At 45.0% G+C, this 17,500-nt stretch overlaps 1 protein-coding gene across 1 annotated transcript in view; it reads right to left on the bottom strand.

The window, feature by feature from the left end:
• The window catches only part of LOC109865841 (kelch-like ECH-associated protein 1B), a 520,109-nt gene that overhangs the window by 300,169 nt on the left and 202,440 nt on the right, over nucleotides 1–17,500 (bottom strand). The gene's annotated exons all lie outside the window — the stretch shown is intronic.

Genomic DNA, 17,500 nt, shown 5'->3' with positions numbered 1-17,500 from the left:
CCACAGCCTCTACACAGAGACTGGCAGGCTAGAATTATGGTAGGGAAGACACTGTTTAAAGATGCTGTGTGTGTGTGTGTGTGTGTGTGTGTGTGTGTGTGTGTGTGTGTGTGTGTGTGTGTGTGTGTGTGTGTGTGTGTGTGTGTGTGTGTGTGTGTGTGTGTGTGTGTGTGTTGCTGTGTACTCCTATGTGTGTGTCTCTCTCTCTGTGCCTTGCCCCAGCTGTGTCCTTCCCCTACGGTAACACAAATGAAAGTGTTTGGGAACTTAAGCTGTGTTCAACAGACTAACCCCATATTTACAAACAGAGGAGGAGGAGAGCAGCCCAGTCTGTGAGTCATCACACAACACCTGTACTTTGGACTCCATGCTGTGCTGCACTGAGTGTGTGGCTGTTTTAGGCTGGTCACAAGATAGAGGTCGATTTCAGACATCTGAGAAGGTCCTGAGGACATTGATAAATGCATTCGTCGAAGCTCAAAAACCATGTCCTGAGTCTCAGAGCCAGAGCGCTGCTAAGACCACTGGCCACGGCAGTTCACAGTTCTCTAGCAAGCAGGGGGGAGTAGTTGATGATACTTCATAGTTTTTCATCATTTGGTTTTAAGACTTCCCCAAACCATTGCCCTAGCTACTCAGAATGAATACCTAGACTTTAACCCTATCAGGTGTTTCTGTTTTTACCTTGTAACCCATCGAACCGACTTTCATCCCAATTACGGCAACTCTTACAGTGAAACTATGAGATCAGGTTGTTGTTTTGACTCAATCGATAAGTTCATATCAGGATATCTTTTTTTTCAATACATCGTATCATTTAGACAATTATTGCAATATTATTTTTGCGCTAGTTGGCTGTACCTGCACCATTTCTATTTCCATGACTGGTCAAAACTCCTGATTTAATGTCTCTCTCTTGTCCCTCTGCAGCAGACATGGTGAGGCAATATGTCTGGAACATCCAACCACAATAAATATTGAATCTGCACTTAAGTATGGTGAGGTCCCTGCCCATGGAGGGAGGTGACAGGGTACAGTTACAGGGGACAGTCACTTCAGTGGACCAGTCACAGTCAGTAATTTCCCCCACACACAAACACTGCTGAGGCCATAATGTACATGTGGGAACCATGAGAGCACATGACAGCGACTGCACCAACTAACCAAAACAGGCCCATGTTTCTGTCCCCTCAGCTGTTACCACGCAGGAGAACACCAACGGAGGCATCAGGAACTAAGTGTCTGTTGACCTGACCTTAGGAAGCCCACAGTTAGCGAGGACTGCTCTGTGTGTGTGTGTGTGTGTGTGTGTGTGTGTGTGTGTGTCGTTGTGTGTGTGGGTGGTGTTCCGCACCTCTGTATGTGCTCACGTGTGTCTGTGTGCTCACGTGTGTCTGTGTTTAACCCATTTACGTAACAGCCGAGGTCCTTGAGTTTCAGTTGAATTTAAAGCAGAGAGAGAAGGAGGGAAAAAGGAGGAAGGAAGGGAGAACGAAGAGAATGCTGCCAAAAAAGAGAGATGAGCTGTAAAGACTGTGCGTGTGTGTGTGTGTGTGTGTGTGTGTGTGTGTGTGTGTGTGTGGGTGTGTGTGTGTGTGTGTGTGTGTGTGTGTGTGTGTGTGTGTGTGTGTGTGTGTGTGTGTGTGTGTGTGTGTGTGTGTGGTGTCAGACAGGGAGGAATGCTGCACTACTTGATCTGCTGTGCTGCTGCCCACATCAAACACCAGCTGAGCCTCTCAGTTAGTCTGAGCTCTGACCCCTGAAACCCTCGCCTGCACTCCAGCCACCCCAGAGACAAGCCTCTTCACAGAGAGAGAGGGAAGGAAGGAAGGAAGGAAGGAAGGAAGGAAGGAAAGAAGAAAGAAAGGAAGAAAGAAAGAAAGAAAGAAAGAAAGAAAGAAAGAAAGAAAGAAAAGAAAGAAAGAAAGAAAGAAAGAAAGAAAAGAAGAAAGAAAAGAAAGAAAGAAAGAAAGGATGGAAGGAAGGAAGGATGGATGGAAGGACGGAAGGATGGGGAGGAGAGGGGGGTATATATCGTGTTCCTTTAAATTCAGCCTGCTGCCACTGCCCCTGGTTCACAGTACAGTAGACTTATGTAGCCATGGAACAAAATAAATAAAACATATTGGCTGCTATAACACATCCTACATGTAGAGATGTAGAGAGCTTTACACACAACCGTAGGATATTCCTCACCTAACTGTATGACAAAGACCCTCAGCTAAAACCTCACACATACACCCAAGTGAAAAACCTGCCAACACCCCGTGCAGGCACACACACACACTCATCCCTTCATTCCCATCCCCCGGTACCTGTCCAAAATCCTGCTGTTTCACAGCTTCACTCCCTGAATGCTAAAACCCATAACTTATGCGCTGACTGATTCTCATTTAGTCTTTGGCATTAACATTAAGGACGAATGGAACCTTTTCTTGGCCCCAGAACATGGATTTTTATTTGCATTTTAGGTGATTTATTTTTCCTTAAAGGTGGTCTTTCTTACATTTCAATGCATCGTATTTTTAGATGGCGGATATAAGTCCTTGACAAAACATCAAAGAGAGTGTGTGTGTGGACTGTGTATGAGTCACTGTAAACGTGGATGAGAGAGTGTGTGTGTGTGTAGGTGTGTGTGTGTGTGTGTCCACAGTGATTAATCATGGCTGCAGAAAACTACTGTCATTAAAAGGTATTTAAGTTTGAACCCCATAGACCATTGTTCTCTGCTGTCAACTCAACTTATCAAAAATGATTATGGGTCAATGTGTTGACAGTATGCATGTGTGTGTGTGCACGTGTGAATGTGTGCGTCTCTGAGTTTGTGTGCGCACGTTTTGTGTATGTGTGTGTGTTGTGTGTGTGTGAACACACATCTTGTGGGTGTGTGTGTCTCTCTCAGTGTGTGTGAGTGTATAAAGCGGCCCTTGACAGCCATTGGGGGCGGCGGGGCTGGGCCGGTGTGTTTGCGTTGGCAACGGTTCAGAATTCCACATTCCTCTGTGATATTCAGTACTGTGACCTCAGAAAACCTTCTCTGTAGAGGAGCTCCCTCTCTCTCTATCCCTCTCTTTCTCCCTCTCTCTTTCTCTCACCCTCTTTCACTCCTCCTTCCTTTCATATCACAAATAGAGTGATCATCTCACATTCTCTCTCTCTCTAGACTTTCAGAGGACTAGCTGAACAGGCACAACACACTCTCTCTCTCTACGTCAGTTTACTCCCCCTCTTCTCTAGACCCCGCCTCTCTCTCCCTCAACACAGTTCACCTGAGGTGACCCCACACCCTGCCCCCCCTCCTTGTTTGCTATGCTGCAAACAACCACACACACGTCAAACACACTGCCAGCACACCTGCACAGAGAGAGGGAGAGGGGGGGAGAGAGAGAGGGAGGGAGGGAGAGAGGGGTTGAGAGAGGGGGATAGAGGGAGGGGGAGGAGAGAGAGAGGAGGGGTGAGAGGGGGAGGAGAGAGAGAGGTTTGAGAGAGGGGAGAGAGAGAGGGGGGTTGAGAGGGGGGGGGGTTGGTTGAGAGGGGGGGGGGGTTGAGAGGGGGGGGGAGAGGGGTTGAGAGAGGGGGGAGAGAGAGGGGTTGAGAGAGGGGAGAGAGAGAGGGGGGTTGAGAGAGGGGGGGAGAGAGGGGTTGAGAGAGGGGGGGGCGAGAGAATAAATGTATGAGAGAAATAATGAGATTGAAAGAAAAGGAGAGAAAGCAAAGAAAAGTAGATGGAAAGTAGAGAAGAGTCTCTAGCAGAAACACCTGTGGTCTTTACTTTATCCCCCCCAAACAAACACACTGGACCTATTAGAATAGGTTGTTTATAGATACTAGCCTACTAACTAGGCTATATAGGTTTAGTCTCTGCTGCTCCCCATACTGGAACTAACTATACAGAGCCTACAACCCATGCTAACCCATCACACAGCCTAGTGTACAGGGTTATCTGAGGACTCAGGGTGGAGCAGGGCTGGTATCTACCAGTCCTTTCCCCTTATCTCAAGTGGGCCCTTTTCATGGGTTGATTGTACAGCAATAAATACAAGAAACCACTACAACCATCCATATAAACAGATAGAGAGAGTCAATGACGGAGGAAATGGAAAGTCATTAAGTCAATGGACAAAGTTAATATGTTGTAGAGTACCTATGTGTAACCTATTGGTTTTAGTCCAGCCTAAATTCACCTTGAACTCTCTTGATTTGTTATGAGAGTGAACGAACCGTGTCTGTCTGTCTGCCTGTCTGTCTGTCTGTCTGTCTGCCTGTCTGTCTGTCTGTCTGTCTGTCTGTCTGTCTGTCTGTCTGTCTGTCTGTCTGTCTGTCTGTCTGTCTGTCTGTCTGTCTGTCTGTCTGTCTGTCGTCTGTCTGTCTGGTCGTCTGTCTGTCGTCTGTCTGTCTGTCTGTCTGTCTGTCTGTCTGTCTGTCTGTCTGTCTGTCTGTCTGTCTGTCTGTCTGTCTGTCTGTCTGTGTGTTGCACTTAACCCTAACTGCTAATGAAAGTCGCTTTGGAAAGGAGCATCTGCTAAATAAATAAAATGTCAAATGTAGAAAGTTATCTTGATCACATTTTCCTGAATTACACCATCTGCGGTGAAGTATACTTCAGTTATTGAACCAGTAGACAAACAGAGACATGTGGCCGCACTAATGTCCAATCCATGATGAAAGACAAACAGAGAGAGAGAGAGGCAGAGGTCAGAGTGGGGGATTTGACCGGGAGAGATGGTGAGTGGGTAAAAGTGATTGTGTACGCGTAGAGGGATTGTGTGTGTGTGCGTACACGTGGAGTGTGTGTTTGTTTTAACGGATGTACGTGCGGATGTACGTGCGTGTACATAAAAGTGTTTGTGTGAGAAAAAGCTAAAGAATATTAGCGTGTGTGTGTGTCTCTCTCGCGTGTTTGTGTGTGTTTCTTCTCTGCGTCAGTGTATATGTGTCTCTATCTCTCTTCTCCACGTCAGTGTGTGTGTGTTTCTTCTCCGTGGTCAGTGTGTGTGTGTCTCTCTCTCTCTTCTCCGCGTCAGTGTATGTGTGTTTCTTTTCCGCGTCAGTGTGTGTGTGTGTGTTTCTTCTCTGCGTCAGTGTATGTGTCTTTATCTCTTCTCCGCGTCAGTGTGTGTCTCTATCTCTTCTCCGCGTCAGTGTGTGTGTGTCTCTATCTCTTCTCCGTGTCAGTGTGTGTCTCTCTCTCTTCTCCGCGTCAGTGTGTGTGTGTCTCTCTCTCTTCTCCGCGTCAGTGTGTGTGTGTTTGGGATTAAGAGCTTCACCCCTGGACCTCTATATTAGATAGGGGATTATAGGAACACATCCGCCACCTGTCATTTTAAACCCAGCAATTACAACAACAACCTTTAATCAACAACAGTCACTCAGTCAAGACAAGCATCACACACACAGTAATTCTTACCCAATACCCAGTACTATGTGTGTGTGTGTGTGTGTGTGTGTGTGTGTGTGTGTGTGTGTGTGTGTGTGTGTGTGTGTGTGTGTGTGTGTGTGTGTGTGTGTGTGTGTGTGTGTGTGTGTGTGTGTGTGTGTGTGTGACTATGTGATCATAGGGGATCTGGTGGGGATTGGGGGATTGTCAGCCCCTGTGGCTAGCATCCTGTTACCTCTAACTTACCTGTCTAAACTGTCTGCCCGGTTTGGTCTATAGACTACAACAGACCGTTGATCGGCCTCCACCCACTCTGTAGGGTTTAGGTGACAGTGAGACAGGTGACACCAGGTGTAACTGAGGACACTGCCTTGTTGTACCTGTCCCGCGATGACTGAAAACAAACAACCCAATGAACTCAGACACCTCAAACATTCCTGAAAAGCAAGAGAAGCAGTTGCTCAGAGGTGGGAAAAGTCCCCAGTTGTCCAACTCCAGTAAAAGTTGTAGTCATCTTGTACTCTTTTACCATCGCTTTGGAAGGCAATTGATATATCTGGTAGTGGAAATAGCTTTAGTTTTCTGGTAGGACTGTAGGAGCAGGTCTTGGCTCTGCCTGCGTGGTCCCAACATTATCCAGCAGCACGGTCAGTCTGGAAGGGAGATTGGTTGGTCCGCAGGGAGGGTGGATGTGGTCTAGGTTTGTTTGCAGACGACTGCATCGCGCCAGAGAAATAAAAGCAAGGCAACACAAACAAAACAGAACCGGGACAATTCCGCTGCGTGTCATGAAACAGCGTGCGGATGTGAGATGGAAGACACAGCCGGTTAGCAACCAAACTACACACCACAACACCCACAGACGGACACACACACACAGGGCAGCAAGGAAACGAAATCATGTTATTTTTCATGAACACCTCGAGAATCAAAAACATTTCAAAAGTGCCAGTGTGTAGCCAGAAGAGAGCGAGAGAGAGGGAGAGGGAGGGAGAAAGAGAGCGAGAGGAGAGCATTGCTGAGAGAGAGGGAGGGAGGGATTGAGGGTGGGCAGAGAGAGGGAGTAAGAGAGAGGGAGTAAGAGAGAGGGGGAGCGAGAGAGAGGGAGTAAGAGAGAGAGAGGGAGTAAGAGAGAGGGGGAGCGAGAGAGAGGGAGCGAGAGAGAGGGACTAAGAGAGAGAGGGAGTAAGAGAGAGAGGGAGTAAGAGAGAGAGGGAGCGAGAGAGAGGGAGTAAGAGAGAGAGGGAGTAAGAGAGAGGGAGTAAGAGAGAGAGGAAGGTGGATAAAATAAAATCTCCTGTGTCAAATTGTACAGGATTCTCATGCTACATTGTGACTGCTTCTCAACTTTAACATTGGCTCCTGTACTATAGGCTGGCAGAGCAGAAATCACACACTGGTTCCTGTTATGGATCACTTACACACACACAAACAGGTTCCTGTTATGGATCACTTACACACACACACACACACACACACAAACAGGTTCCTGTTATGGATCACACACAGTATCTCCTTACACTTCTCAGATGACAGAGCTGATGTATTCATGTCACAGGGTTTACTAGGAGGGGAAACCACACTGGCTTTGCCCTTACTAACAGTGATAAAGACATCTAATCAAAACAAATGGAATTTGTCACATGCTCTGAAACCAACAGGTTTCAGACCTTACAGGGAAATGCTTACTTACAAGCCCATAACCAAAAATGCACTTTTAAGATTTAAAAATAAAAAAATAAAAATAAAAATAAAAGCAACAAATAATTAAAGAGCAGTAAATAACAATAGCGAGGCTATAAACAGGGGTACCGGTACAGAAGCTCTTTCCGGTAATAGGAGACGGTAGCAGCAACATTATGTACAAAATAAGTTACAAACAATTCGAAAAAGCTAACAAAATAGCACGGTTGGTTAAGAGCCAGTAAAACATCAGCCATCCTCTCCGGCTCCATTGCTTTCAACTTTCAAACTTCTTGGACCAGTTCAAGAGGGTTAGCTGAAATAACAGCACATTTGACAGGAGAACTAAAACAATATTAAAGTTGTATTCCTTTATCATGAAATAAGCTACTCAGTTGTGTTGGGAAAGCTACCAATTACTACACTGGAAGCCCTATTCCGTTTATTTAAAAAAAAAACTCCCTAGTCCTTGCCGATGACAAGCATACCCATGATATGATGCAGCGACCACTATGCTTGAAAGCATTAAGTGGATCTCTGTGATGTGTTGTGTTGGATTTGCAACAAACATAATGCTTTGTATTCAGGACATAAAGTTAATTTCTTTGCCAATTGTTTTTTTGCAGTTTTACTTTAGTGCCTTATTGCAAACAGGAGGCATGTTTAGGAGCATATTTATTCTGTACAGGCTTCCTTTTTTCACTCTGTCAATAACGCTAGTATTGTGGAGAACTACAATGTTGTTGGTCCATCCTCAGTTTTCTCCTATCACAGCCATTAAACTCTGTAACTGTTTTAAAGTCACCATTGGCATCATGGTGAAATCCCTGATTGGTTTCCTTCCTTTCCGGCAACTGAGTTAGGAAGGACGCCTGTATATTTGTAGTGAATGGGTGTATTGATCCAAAGTGTACTTAATAACTTCACCATGCTCAAACGGATGTTCAATGTCTGCTTTTTAAAATTTACCCATTTAGCATTGGAAAACTTCCCTGGTCTTTGTGGTTGAATCTGTGTTTGAAATTCACTGCTCGACTGAGGGACCTTAGAGATAATTGTATGTGTGTGGGGTACAGAGATGAGGTAGTCATTCAAATATCATGTTAAACACTATTACCGTAGCTCCGCAGATTGACTTGTTTCCGGTAGCCCCTGTATATAGCCTCGTTATTGTTATTTTATTGTGTTACTTTTATTTCGTTGATTTAGTTGATTTAGTAAATATGTTCTTAAAACTGCATTGTTAAGGGCGTGTAAGTCAGCGTTTCACGGTAAGGTCTACACCTGTGGTATTCGACGCATCTGACAAATGAAATTAGATTAGATTTGATTGATTTGATTTGAGTCCATGCAACTTATTATGTGACTGGTTAAGCTAATTGTTACTCCTAAATGTGTTTAGGCCATAACAAAGGGGTTGAATACTTATTCACTGGAGACATTTCAGCTTTTCATTTTTAATTCATTTGTAAAAATGTTTAAAAACATAATTCCACTATGACATTATGGTGTATTGTCTGTAGGCCAGCGACACAAAATCAGGCTGTAACACAACAGAATGTGGGATAAAGTCAGGGGTTGAGAATAACTTTCTGGAAAAGCGCTGTATGTTCACTACTCAGTGTCATAGTTCTTCCCTTAAAACTCCCAATCTGTTCAATTTCGGACGGACTAGAAAGTTTTGTGACGGACTAGAAGTTTTGAGTGACGTGACGAGAAGGTTTTGTGACGGACTAAAGGGTTTGTGCGGACTAGTTGGACGGACTAGAAGGTTTTGTGACTGGACTAGAAAGGATTTGTGACGGACTAGAAAGATTTGGTGACGGACTAGAAAGGTTTTGTGAGACGGACTAGAAAGATTGTGACGCACTAGGAAAGTTTTGTGACGGAACGAGGAGATGTTGTTGACCGGAGCTAGAAAGATTTGTGACCGACTAGAAAGTTTGTGACGGACTAGAAAGATTTGTGACGGACTAGAAAGATTTGTGACGGACTAGAAAGTTTTGTGACGGTCTAGAAGGTTTTGTGACGGACTAGAAGGTTTTGTGACAGACTAGAAGGTTTTGTGACGGACTAGAAAGATTTGTGACGGACTAGAAGGTTTTGTGACGGACTAGAAGGTTTTGTGACGGACTAGAAAGTTCTGTGATGGACTAGAAAGTTTTGTGACGGACTCTGGTCAGGAACCAGTGTTTTGGCCGGCCCAGCGCTACCCCTCTGTGGTAGGCAGGGAGACCCAGCTGGAGAGGGGTTCGGCTGGGGAGCTGCACCACATGAGGTCCACTGTCCTGTCCTGGGCCTACCCTGGGACTCAGGTCTCATCTGTGTGTGTGCAGTGTGTCCGTCCTGTGTACTGTGTATGTGGGTGTGTGTACTGTGTGTGTGTGTACAGTGTGTTGTGTATGTGTTTATGTGCACCAGGTGCCGGCTGGGGGATCAGGTGGCCAATGTTGGGATTGTAGAAACAGCCTGAGGAGAGTGTGACGGGATGTCACACACACACATTAGTCTCCTTTCTCCCTCTCCTTCCTCCTCTAACACACACTCCCCTCCATCACACTAACATGTGGCATCACATTCATGTGAGGGTTTTGGGAAGGCAGAAATGAGCCCAGCTGATTCTCTCTAACATTGTATGGAATACTAACTCTCTACTTACGCACAGAGTTTTTACAGTGGTACAATCATCACCATCTAGGGACATTTACCATCACAGAGTGTTACAGGTGGTACCATCACCATCTAGGGGTATAATACCATCACACGAGTTTTACAGTGGTACCATCACCATCTAGGGACATTTACCATCACAGAGTTTTACAGTGGTACCATCACCATCTAGGGACATTTACCATCACAGAGTAATTACAGTGGTACCATCACCAACTAGGGGTATTTACCATCACAGTAGTTTTACAGTGGTGCCATCACCATCTAGGGACATTTACCATCACAGAGTTTTACAGTGGTATTACCATCACCATCTAGGGACATTTACCAATCACAGAGTTTACAGTGGTACCATCACCATCTAGGGGACATTTACCATCACAGAGTTTTTACAGTGGTACCATCACCATCTAGGGACATTTACCATCACAGAGTTTTACAGTGGTACCATCACCATCTAGGGACATTTACCATCACAGAGTTTTACAGTGGTACCATCACCATCTAGGGACATTTTACCATCACAGAGTTATACATTGGTACCATCACCATCTAGGGACCATTTACCATCACAGAGTTTTACAGTGGTACAATCACCATCTAGGGACATTTACCATCACAGAGTTGTACAGTGGTACCATCACCATCTAGGGACATTTACCATCTACGGGGATTGTCACACTCAAGGAACAACAGTTACAATCTATGAGCTTTAATTAAACCAATACATCTGAGTAGTTTATACAAATGAAGAGACTAATGCTACTAGTGCTCAGAGACTGGATCCATACTAATGCTATGCAGATCATGATGGCTCCTGCTTCAAATCAAACGCGTGCAACTGAATATTTATATGTGACAGAGGAGCCACAGCACAGTTCAAAAATCGTATAGGCTCATGTATTATACATTGTGTGTGTGTGTGTGTGTGTGTGTTTGTTTGTGTATATGTATGTGTGTGTGTGTGTGTGTGTGTGTGTGTGTGTGTGTGTGTGTGTGTGTGTGTGTGTGTGGTGTGTGTGTGTGTGTGTGTGTGTGTGTGTGTGTGTGTGTGTGTGTGTGTGTGTGGGAGGAAGGCAGCACCAACTGGGGCACAGTGCCATGGCCACATCAATATGCGCGCTGGTGAAATGCTTCCTCCATGCTACACAGCAGACCCCACTTTCGTAGGCCTGTAGTGGAAAAGGTTATGTCTGCATCCCAAATGACACCCTGTTCCCTACATAGTGCACTACTTTTGACCAGGGCCCATATAGAGAATAGGGTGTCAAAAGGTAATGCACTAAATAGGGAACAGTGTTCCATTTTAGACCCAGCCTACGTCAGCAGATATGGAGATGGAGGAGAGTCCTCATAGCAGAGTTAGCCTATCCTAGCAGCCACACCGAGGTCCCTGCCAGAACCAAACACCTGCCCCAGCAAACCACACCCCGGTGGCTACCGCCGGCATGGCACAACCAGATCAGCCCACCGGCTGCCCCCTGGATACCACCCAGCCAAGGTATTCTGGGAGCCCGCGGTTGCCATTGGAGGCAGCCAAATTAGGGTCCAATAAACGTGAGGAACAGATTGTCGGGGGGGGACATGTGGGGGGGTGGCGAGACAGAGGAGAGGGGGGTAGAGGGGGGGGGGTAGGTGCCATGGCAACCTAGATCATATTGTGGTTCTGATCTGATGTACATACTGCGTATTGATTGATTGATGTAATATTTAATGACTGTTGAACTAAACATATTACAAAAGAGCCTAATTGACCGGTGTTTAACCAGTGGTTTAAGGAGTAGAAGACGAGTCAGAAAGAACTGTTAAAAGGCGCTCTACCTGGGTGTTCTTCTCTCTGTGTTGTGCTGTCTACCTTGGTGTTTCTGTCTACCTGGGTGTTCTGTCTCTCTGTGTTGTGCTGTCTACCTGGGTGTTTCTGTCTCTCTGTGTTGTGCTGTCTACCTGGTGTTTCTGTCTACCTGGGTGTTTCTGTCTCTCTGTGTTGTGCTGTCTACCTGGGTGTTTCTGTCTACCTGGGTGTTTCTGTCTACCTGGGTGTTTCTGTCTCTCTGTGTTTGTGCTGTCTACCTGGGTGTTTCTGTCTCTCTTGTGCTGTCTAACCTGGGTGTTTCTGTCTCTCTGTGCTGTCTACCTGGGTGTTTCTGTCTCTCTGTACTGTCTAACTGGGTGTTTTTGTCTCTCTGTACTGTCTAACTGGGTGTTTTTGTCTCTCTGTGCTGTCTACCTGGGTGTTTCTGTCTCTCTGTGCTGTCTACCTGGTGTTTCTGGTCTCTCTGTGCTGTCTACCTGGGTGTTTCTGTCTCTCTTGTGCTGTCTACCTGGGTGTTTCTGTCTCTCTGTGCTGTCTACCTGGGTGTTTCTGTCTCTCTGTACTGTCTACCTGGGTTTCTGTCTCTTCTGAACACCATTGTCTGGTCTATTTATCCCATCTATCATCTGTCATCTATGTTCCTTCCTAATTAAAACTTGACACTGTGGAACATGCAAAAGGAACGCATTAGCACTAGTTACACCCCGGTCCCATTGGCTCACAGTCTCCGCCATGCTGCGACACACACAACACAACACACACTCAGACTTCAGTGTCACACTGCTTCAGCGTGTTGTCCCCGAGGTCCCAGAAGTTCAGTGGCAGTAACCCTGTCTCACTATCAAACTATTGAAGGACTAACATATCGAAAAAAGAGTAACACCAACACTTCCTTAGAAAAAAAATCCCTGAAAATATACACTTATCAGTTACATCAAGCTTCTCCCCGGCAACCCCCCCCCAATCCAGTCTGCCTAACAACTAGGCCTACAACCCTGCCAAAATACCCCCCCCCCCACACACACACACACCAAACCCTACGAGATACAACATATACCATAGCTAACAAACAATCCCTCCTTAAAACCATCCTGTTGATGAAGACTCCCACCTGCTCTACCCACTGCCACTATCACTGTCATACACCCCCAACACACACCAAAAAACATACACCACCCACACACACACTCCTACCCACCCCCTATACACACACAACCGGACACCCTACCCACCACACACACACACACCCTCCTGCCCGAGTATAAAACTCACCCTGTTATCTAAAACAAGTGTTGTCCCCTGAACCCTCCTTTCTCTCCCCTCACGAGAAATCTCTCCAGTTGCATCATGAATGGAGCCTTTTGAGGAGGACAGAGCCTTGTTTCCTTCATAACCCATGTATCTACCACCGTCCACTGGGCCAGGTCGTGGTTTGTCTAGACCTCATTGAGGTTGAGGGACAGTAGAAGACACACAGAGGCGATGCACACAGCACCACCACGTACAGCACACACACTCAAACACAGACGTTCATTGCGTGCCCCCCCCCCTCCTGTTGTTCCCTATCCCGTTTCATCCCTCTTTCTATCCCGTTTCATCCCTCTTTCTATCCCCATTTCATCCCTCTTTCTATCCCATTTCATCCCTCTTTCTATCCGTTTCATCCCTCTTTCTATCCCATTTCATCCCTCTTTCTATCCCATTCATCCCTCTTTCTATCCCGTTTCATCCATCTTTCTTCTCTTCCGTCTAGTGTCCCAGATCCTGTGTCCAAACTGATTTGAGGCGTACCCTCTTCCACAGACGACTCTCTGCCAAATGATGCTTCTCTGCCGTTTGTTCTGTTGTGGTGCTTTGCTCTTTAGCCCTAGCTAGCTACCACCCTCTCGCACGGCTAGGCTTTAACACCTCTCTCCTTCCCATGGCGTAACCAACACCAAACGATTGCCCTTACCAAGGTTGTCTTCTAAAGAGGATTCTGAAGAAGGAAGCAAAGGAACAAGGAGAGAAAAACGGCTCTCCTTGGAGAAAGAGAGAGGAGATTGAGAGAGAGAAAATATACAATTACGGCGATAATGATACCTGAATATCAGCCCAAATCACTACGATACATATTTAGTGTATTTAATAATTAGGCCTTTGTTCAAATTCTAATCAATATGATTAGGTTAAAACAGTATTTGCTAATATGTTCACTAATTATCGCTCCTTGTCTATAATAATAATAATAATGAATGAACAGTTTCCACAGAATATATGAAGTCAGAGAATTGATCAAAGAGAAAACTAACGACAGTAAAACCTCCTGATTGAACAACACCAAAATAAAGAGGCATAATAAAACCTTTTCTTTGAGGATTTTTTACCTACATTTTTCATTCCCGAAATTGTTGTTCAGAAATCTTTTTTTTGCCACTGACAAACAGTTCAGTCGGCCCATGGGGCTAATGAGCCTTTGAGAGGGCATTCATCTGAACCGCGAAGAAGAATATAAACAAAAGGGGGACAACATAAAGAAAATAAAGAGAGAAAAGAAAGAGAGGATCAGAAGGACGGAGGTTGGCAAGGATAGTGTGTGAACATTTGGCATCATTCACAGAGAGCAGCTAAGCTACGTGGTGCCAGAAACCAACCGCCACCGACGCCGCCACTAGTATTCCTCTCACTTCTCACCACTAGTATTCCTCTCACTTCTCACCACTAGTATTCCTCTCACTTCTCACCACTAGTATTCCTCTCACTTCTCACCACTAGTATTCCTCTCTCTTCTCACCACTAGTATTCCTCTCACTTCTCACCACTAGTATTCCTCTCACTTCTCACCACTAGTATTCCTCTCACTTCTCACCACTAGACATCCCCCCAATCCTCCCTCCCCGAATTAAGACTACAATCCATCACGAGTCTTCATTCTTTCATCCACAAATAAAAGGTGAATTTTTTTCTTTCATTTTCTCTCTTTCGTTTTTTTCCGTGTCCGATACCGATTCAGATCTTTTGGTGGGGCAATACTTACCATTACCGATATATCTGTCAATATACTGTTTTATTGAAAGGAAATGTAAAAGTTCTCATAAATTGCCATCCAAAACAGCAATTATCCAAGAAATATGCTTCAAATGTTGATTTCTAACACTGTGACAATAATGACACATCATGAGAATGCCGGCGATTGTTCAGATGAGCCTTAGATTCCTTTTTCTTAATCCTACTTATTGAATATCAGTTATTTTGGAATTATCGGCCGATATCGATATATAGCGTCAAAAGGCCCTTTTACTGGTGAAACAATATATATCGGTCGCGCTCTAAAACCAGAATATGTTCTATTGTTTTTCTGATTTGTGGATCTGATTCTGTATTGTGTAGCATCACCATAGAAAACCTAATGTGATAGTAGCTAGCAGTGTTAGCCTTAGCCAAGCTGTGTGAGTAGCTAGCTAAGCGGCAGTATTGGGGAACAGGGGGACTGCCAAAGATGAACCCCCCGAATAGGCCATGTTCCCTGGCTCAACACCCTCAACATGCTCTCCCGGCTGGGGACTGAGCAAGGCACTCCGCTCTCCACTCAGTTAGTATCCCTCCATTCCCTCCTTCTGTCTCAAGAGGTCGAGGGGAACCCTTCTGTGAGGGTATATGGTTTTGGGGGACTGGACACATTTCATGCTTGGCTCTGGTACAAAAGCCTGAAAGAGACCAGCACGGAGAAGACCCATTATTAATACAGACCATAACGATACCACCCTCTCACTCTGTTTGTTTACTCTCCTTCAATTACTTCTTCATTTTCTCTTTATTTTATTTTCTCTCATTGTTTCTCACTCTTCCATTCTCTCAATTAGGAATACCTATTTTCTTCTCTTGATCATTTCTCTCGTTCTTTTCTCTTGTTCTCTCTCCCTCTCTCTCCCCCTCTCTGCTCTCTCTCTCTCTCTCCTCTCTCCCTCTCTCTCCTCTCTCTCCCTCTCTCTTCCTCTCTCTCCCTCTCTCTCTCTCTCTCTCCCTCTCTCTTCTCTCTCCCTCTCTCTTCTCTCTCCCTCTCTCTCTCTCTCTCTCTCTCTCTCCCTTCTCTCCCTCTCTCTTCCCTCTCTCTTCCCTCTCTCCTCCTCTCCCTTACTCAATATTTTTCCAAATAAAACCCAAAAGGGCCTAGTCAGCGGAAGAAAATAATGCTTAGGTAAGTAGCAAGCCTACTACACTCATTTGAATTTAACATCGTTAATTTGTTCAAACCTAATAAAGTGTTCACCTAAAAATGCCTGACCAGTCGCCATCAGCCTGTAACTACAATACTGTACAAACACACTTTCTGTCTCTGGGAATGATAGAACCACATTCATAGTAATATATTGCAAATTGACTAACTCTCATTATTTCTATAGTACATAACCTCACAAATGTATATTTTCATAAAGTGAAAATATCTATGAATGTAAAGTGAATGTAAATCTATTTATAGTTTAAAATGTGGGAAATCTATTATCCAGCTCCTGTTCCCAGAGAAAGCAGATTTATGTAACCTCAACGTTGAGGAAATATAAATTATGATACTAACAAGGTAACCAACTGTATCCATAACTCACAATGATACATGTTTTATTAAGACTGTGAATAACACACCCATGAAAAGGTAAGTGGGTATTTAGTAATGTAGAAAACATGTGCAGCCATTTATTCTCAGACACAAACTGAAATAAGATCCGTCTTTTCCTTTTGTGAATTTCTAGAACATTTTGGGGCCAAAAAAGCTGTGGGTCCGCCGTTGATTCTGAACGGATTAACAGGGAAAGTGGGTTTCAAAACAAACTGTATCCAAGGAATAAAGAAGGCTGTTTTGAGTTCTTTTTTCAAAACAAATTCCCTTCTCAATTTCTCTAAACACTCTACATTTCTTTGGACTTGTGAGAGAGAGAGAGAGAGAGAGAGAGAGAGAGAGAAGGGAGAGTAATTATAAAGAAAGGAGATAAGACCAGAGGAATGGCCAAACGGTTTCAAAAAAACGGCTTCGTTTGTCTCTCAGTTCCGTCACGATTCCGAGGCCCCCGATTTCACTGGAATAATCTGTTTACCAGCCAGACATCTCCAACACTCTAACTCCTCACACACTCACTCACTCACAGTCCATCACACAACGACGGGGAAGCGGGTATCTAGATAGACAGAGATGTTTTTTTCCTCCGATCCGGACAAAGAGAAGGAGGCTTATGGTCGTTATGTAAAACCCAAAGAGCCCAAATTCTGTTTCTAGAACAAAGAGAAGCCGTGATGGGAACCGCATCCCAACAGAGTAATAACAAACAAAATGATACTGGTTAGTCATTTAACAGGGGAGACCAACCAAAATCCAATGTTATTGGGACACCAAAATACAACTTTGACTTTGAGTGAAAAGCAAATGTTGACTCAACACAGTCATTCCAAATCTCTGTCTGGAGTCTCTGTAATTATGTTCTGTTGGATTAATGGAGCCCGGGTTCCTGCCGACCGTGTTGGCCTGGTTTATGCAAGGGGTTGTGTGTCTTAGCGACGGCGGCTTTTGGCCCGGTTCTGTTAGTGGACCTTCCGAAACACACTTTATTCCAAAGATGAGAACACTCTCTGTTAAACAGCGAGGCGTCTTCCTCTCTTCACCCTCCTCTGCTCGGACTCTACTTTTTCTTTTGTGGTTTGTGACAGCATGTCCCTACTGTCCTGCAGACATGGCTCTCTGTTCATCCTGCATGTCCAGCTGAAGACAACACAGGGCCTCAGTCAGTCAGCGGTGGATTGAGGGCGCTCATTGCCAAACCAGCTCTGCATGGGAAGATTGCTTCTACTGGGCCTTATTCCCACTGAACACAATAGATCTCCTCAACGGCAATGAGGCCGTCTCACTCCCCCTTCTCTGTCCTCCCTATCTCCCTTCTCGCCACATATTTTTTATGTAATGAAACCCAATAACACCAGACGGTACTTCA

This window comes from Oncorhynchus kisutch, linkage group LG20 (genome assembly GCF_002021735.2).
Source record: "Oncorhynchus kisutch isolate 150728-3 linkage group LG20, Okis_V2, whole genome shotgun sequence".
In the NCBI taxonomy this organism is placed as follows: Eukaryota; Metazoa; Chordata; class Actinopteri; order Salmoniformes; family Salmonidae; genus Oncorhynchus; species Oncorhynchus kisutch.
Note: the sequence above shows the minus strand (reverse complement) of the source record. Positions and strands in the feature narration are given on the sequence as shown.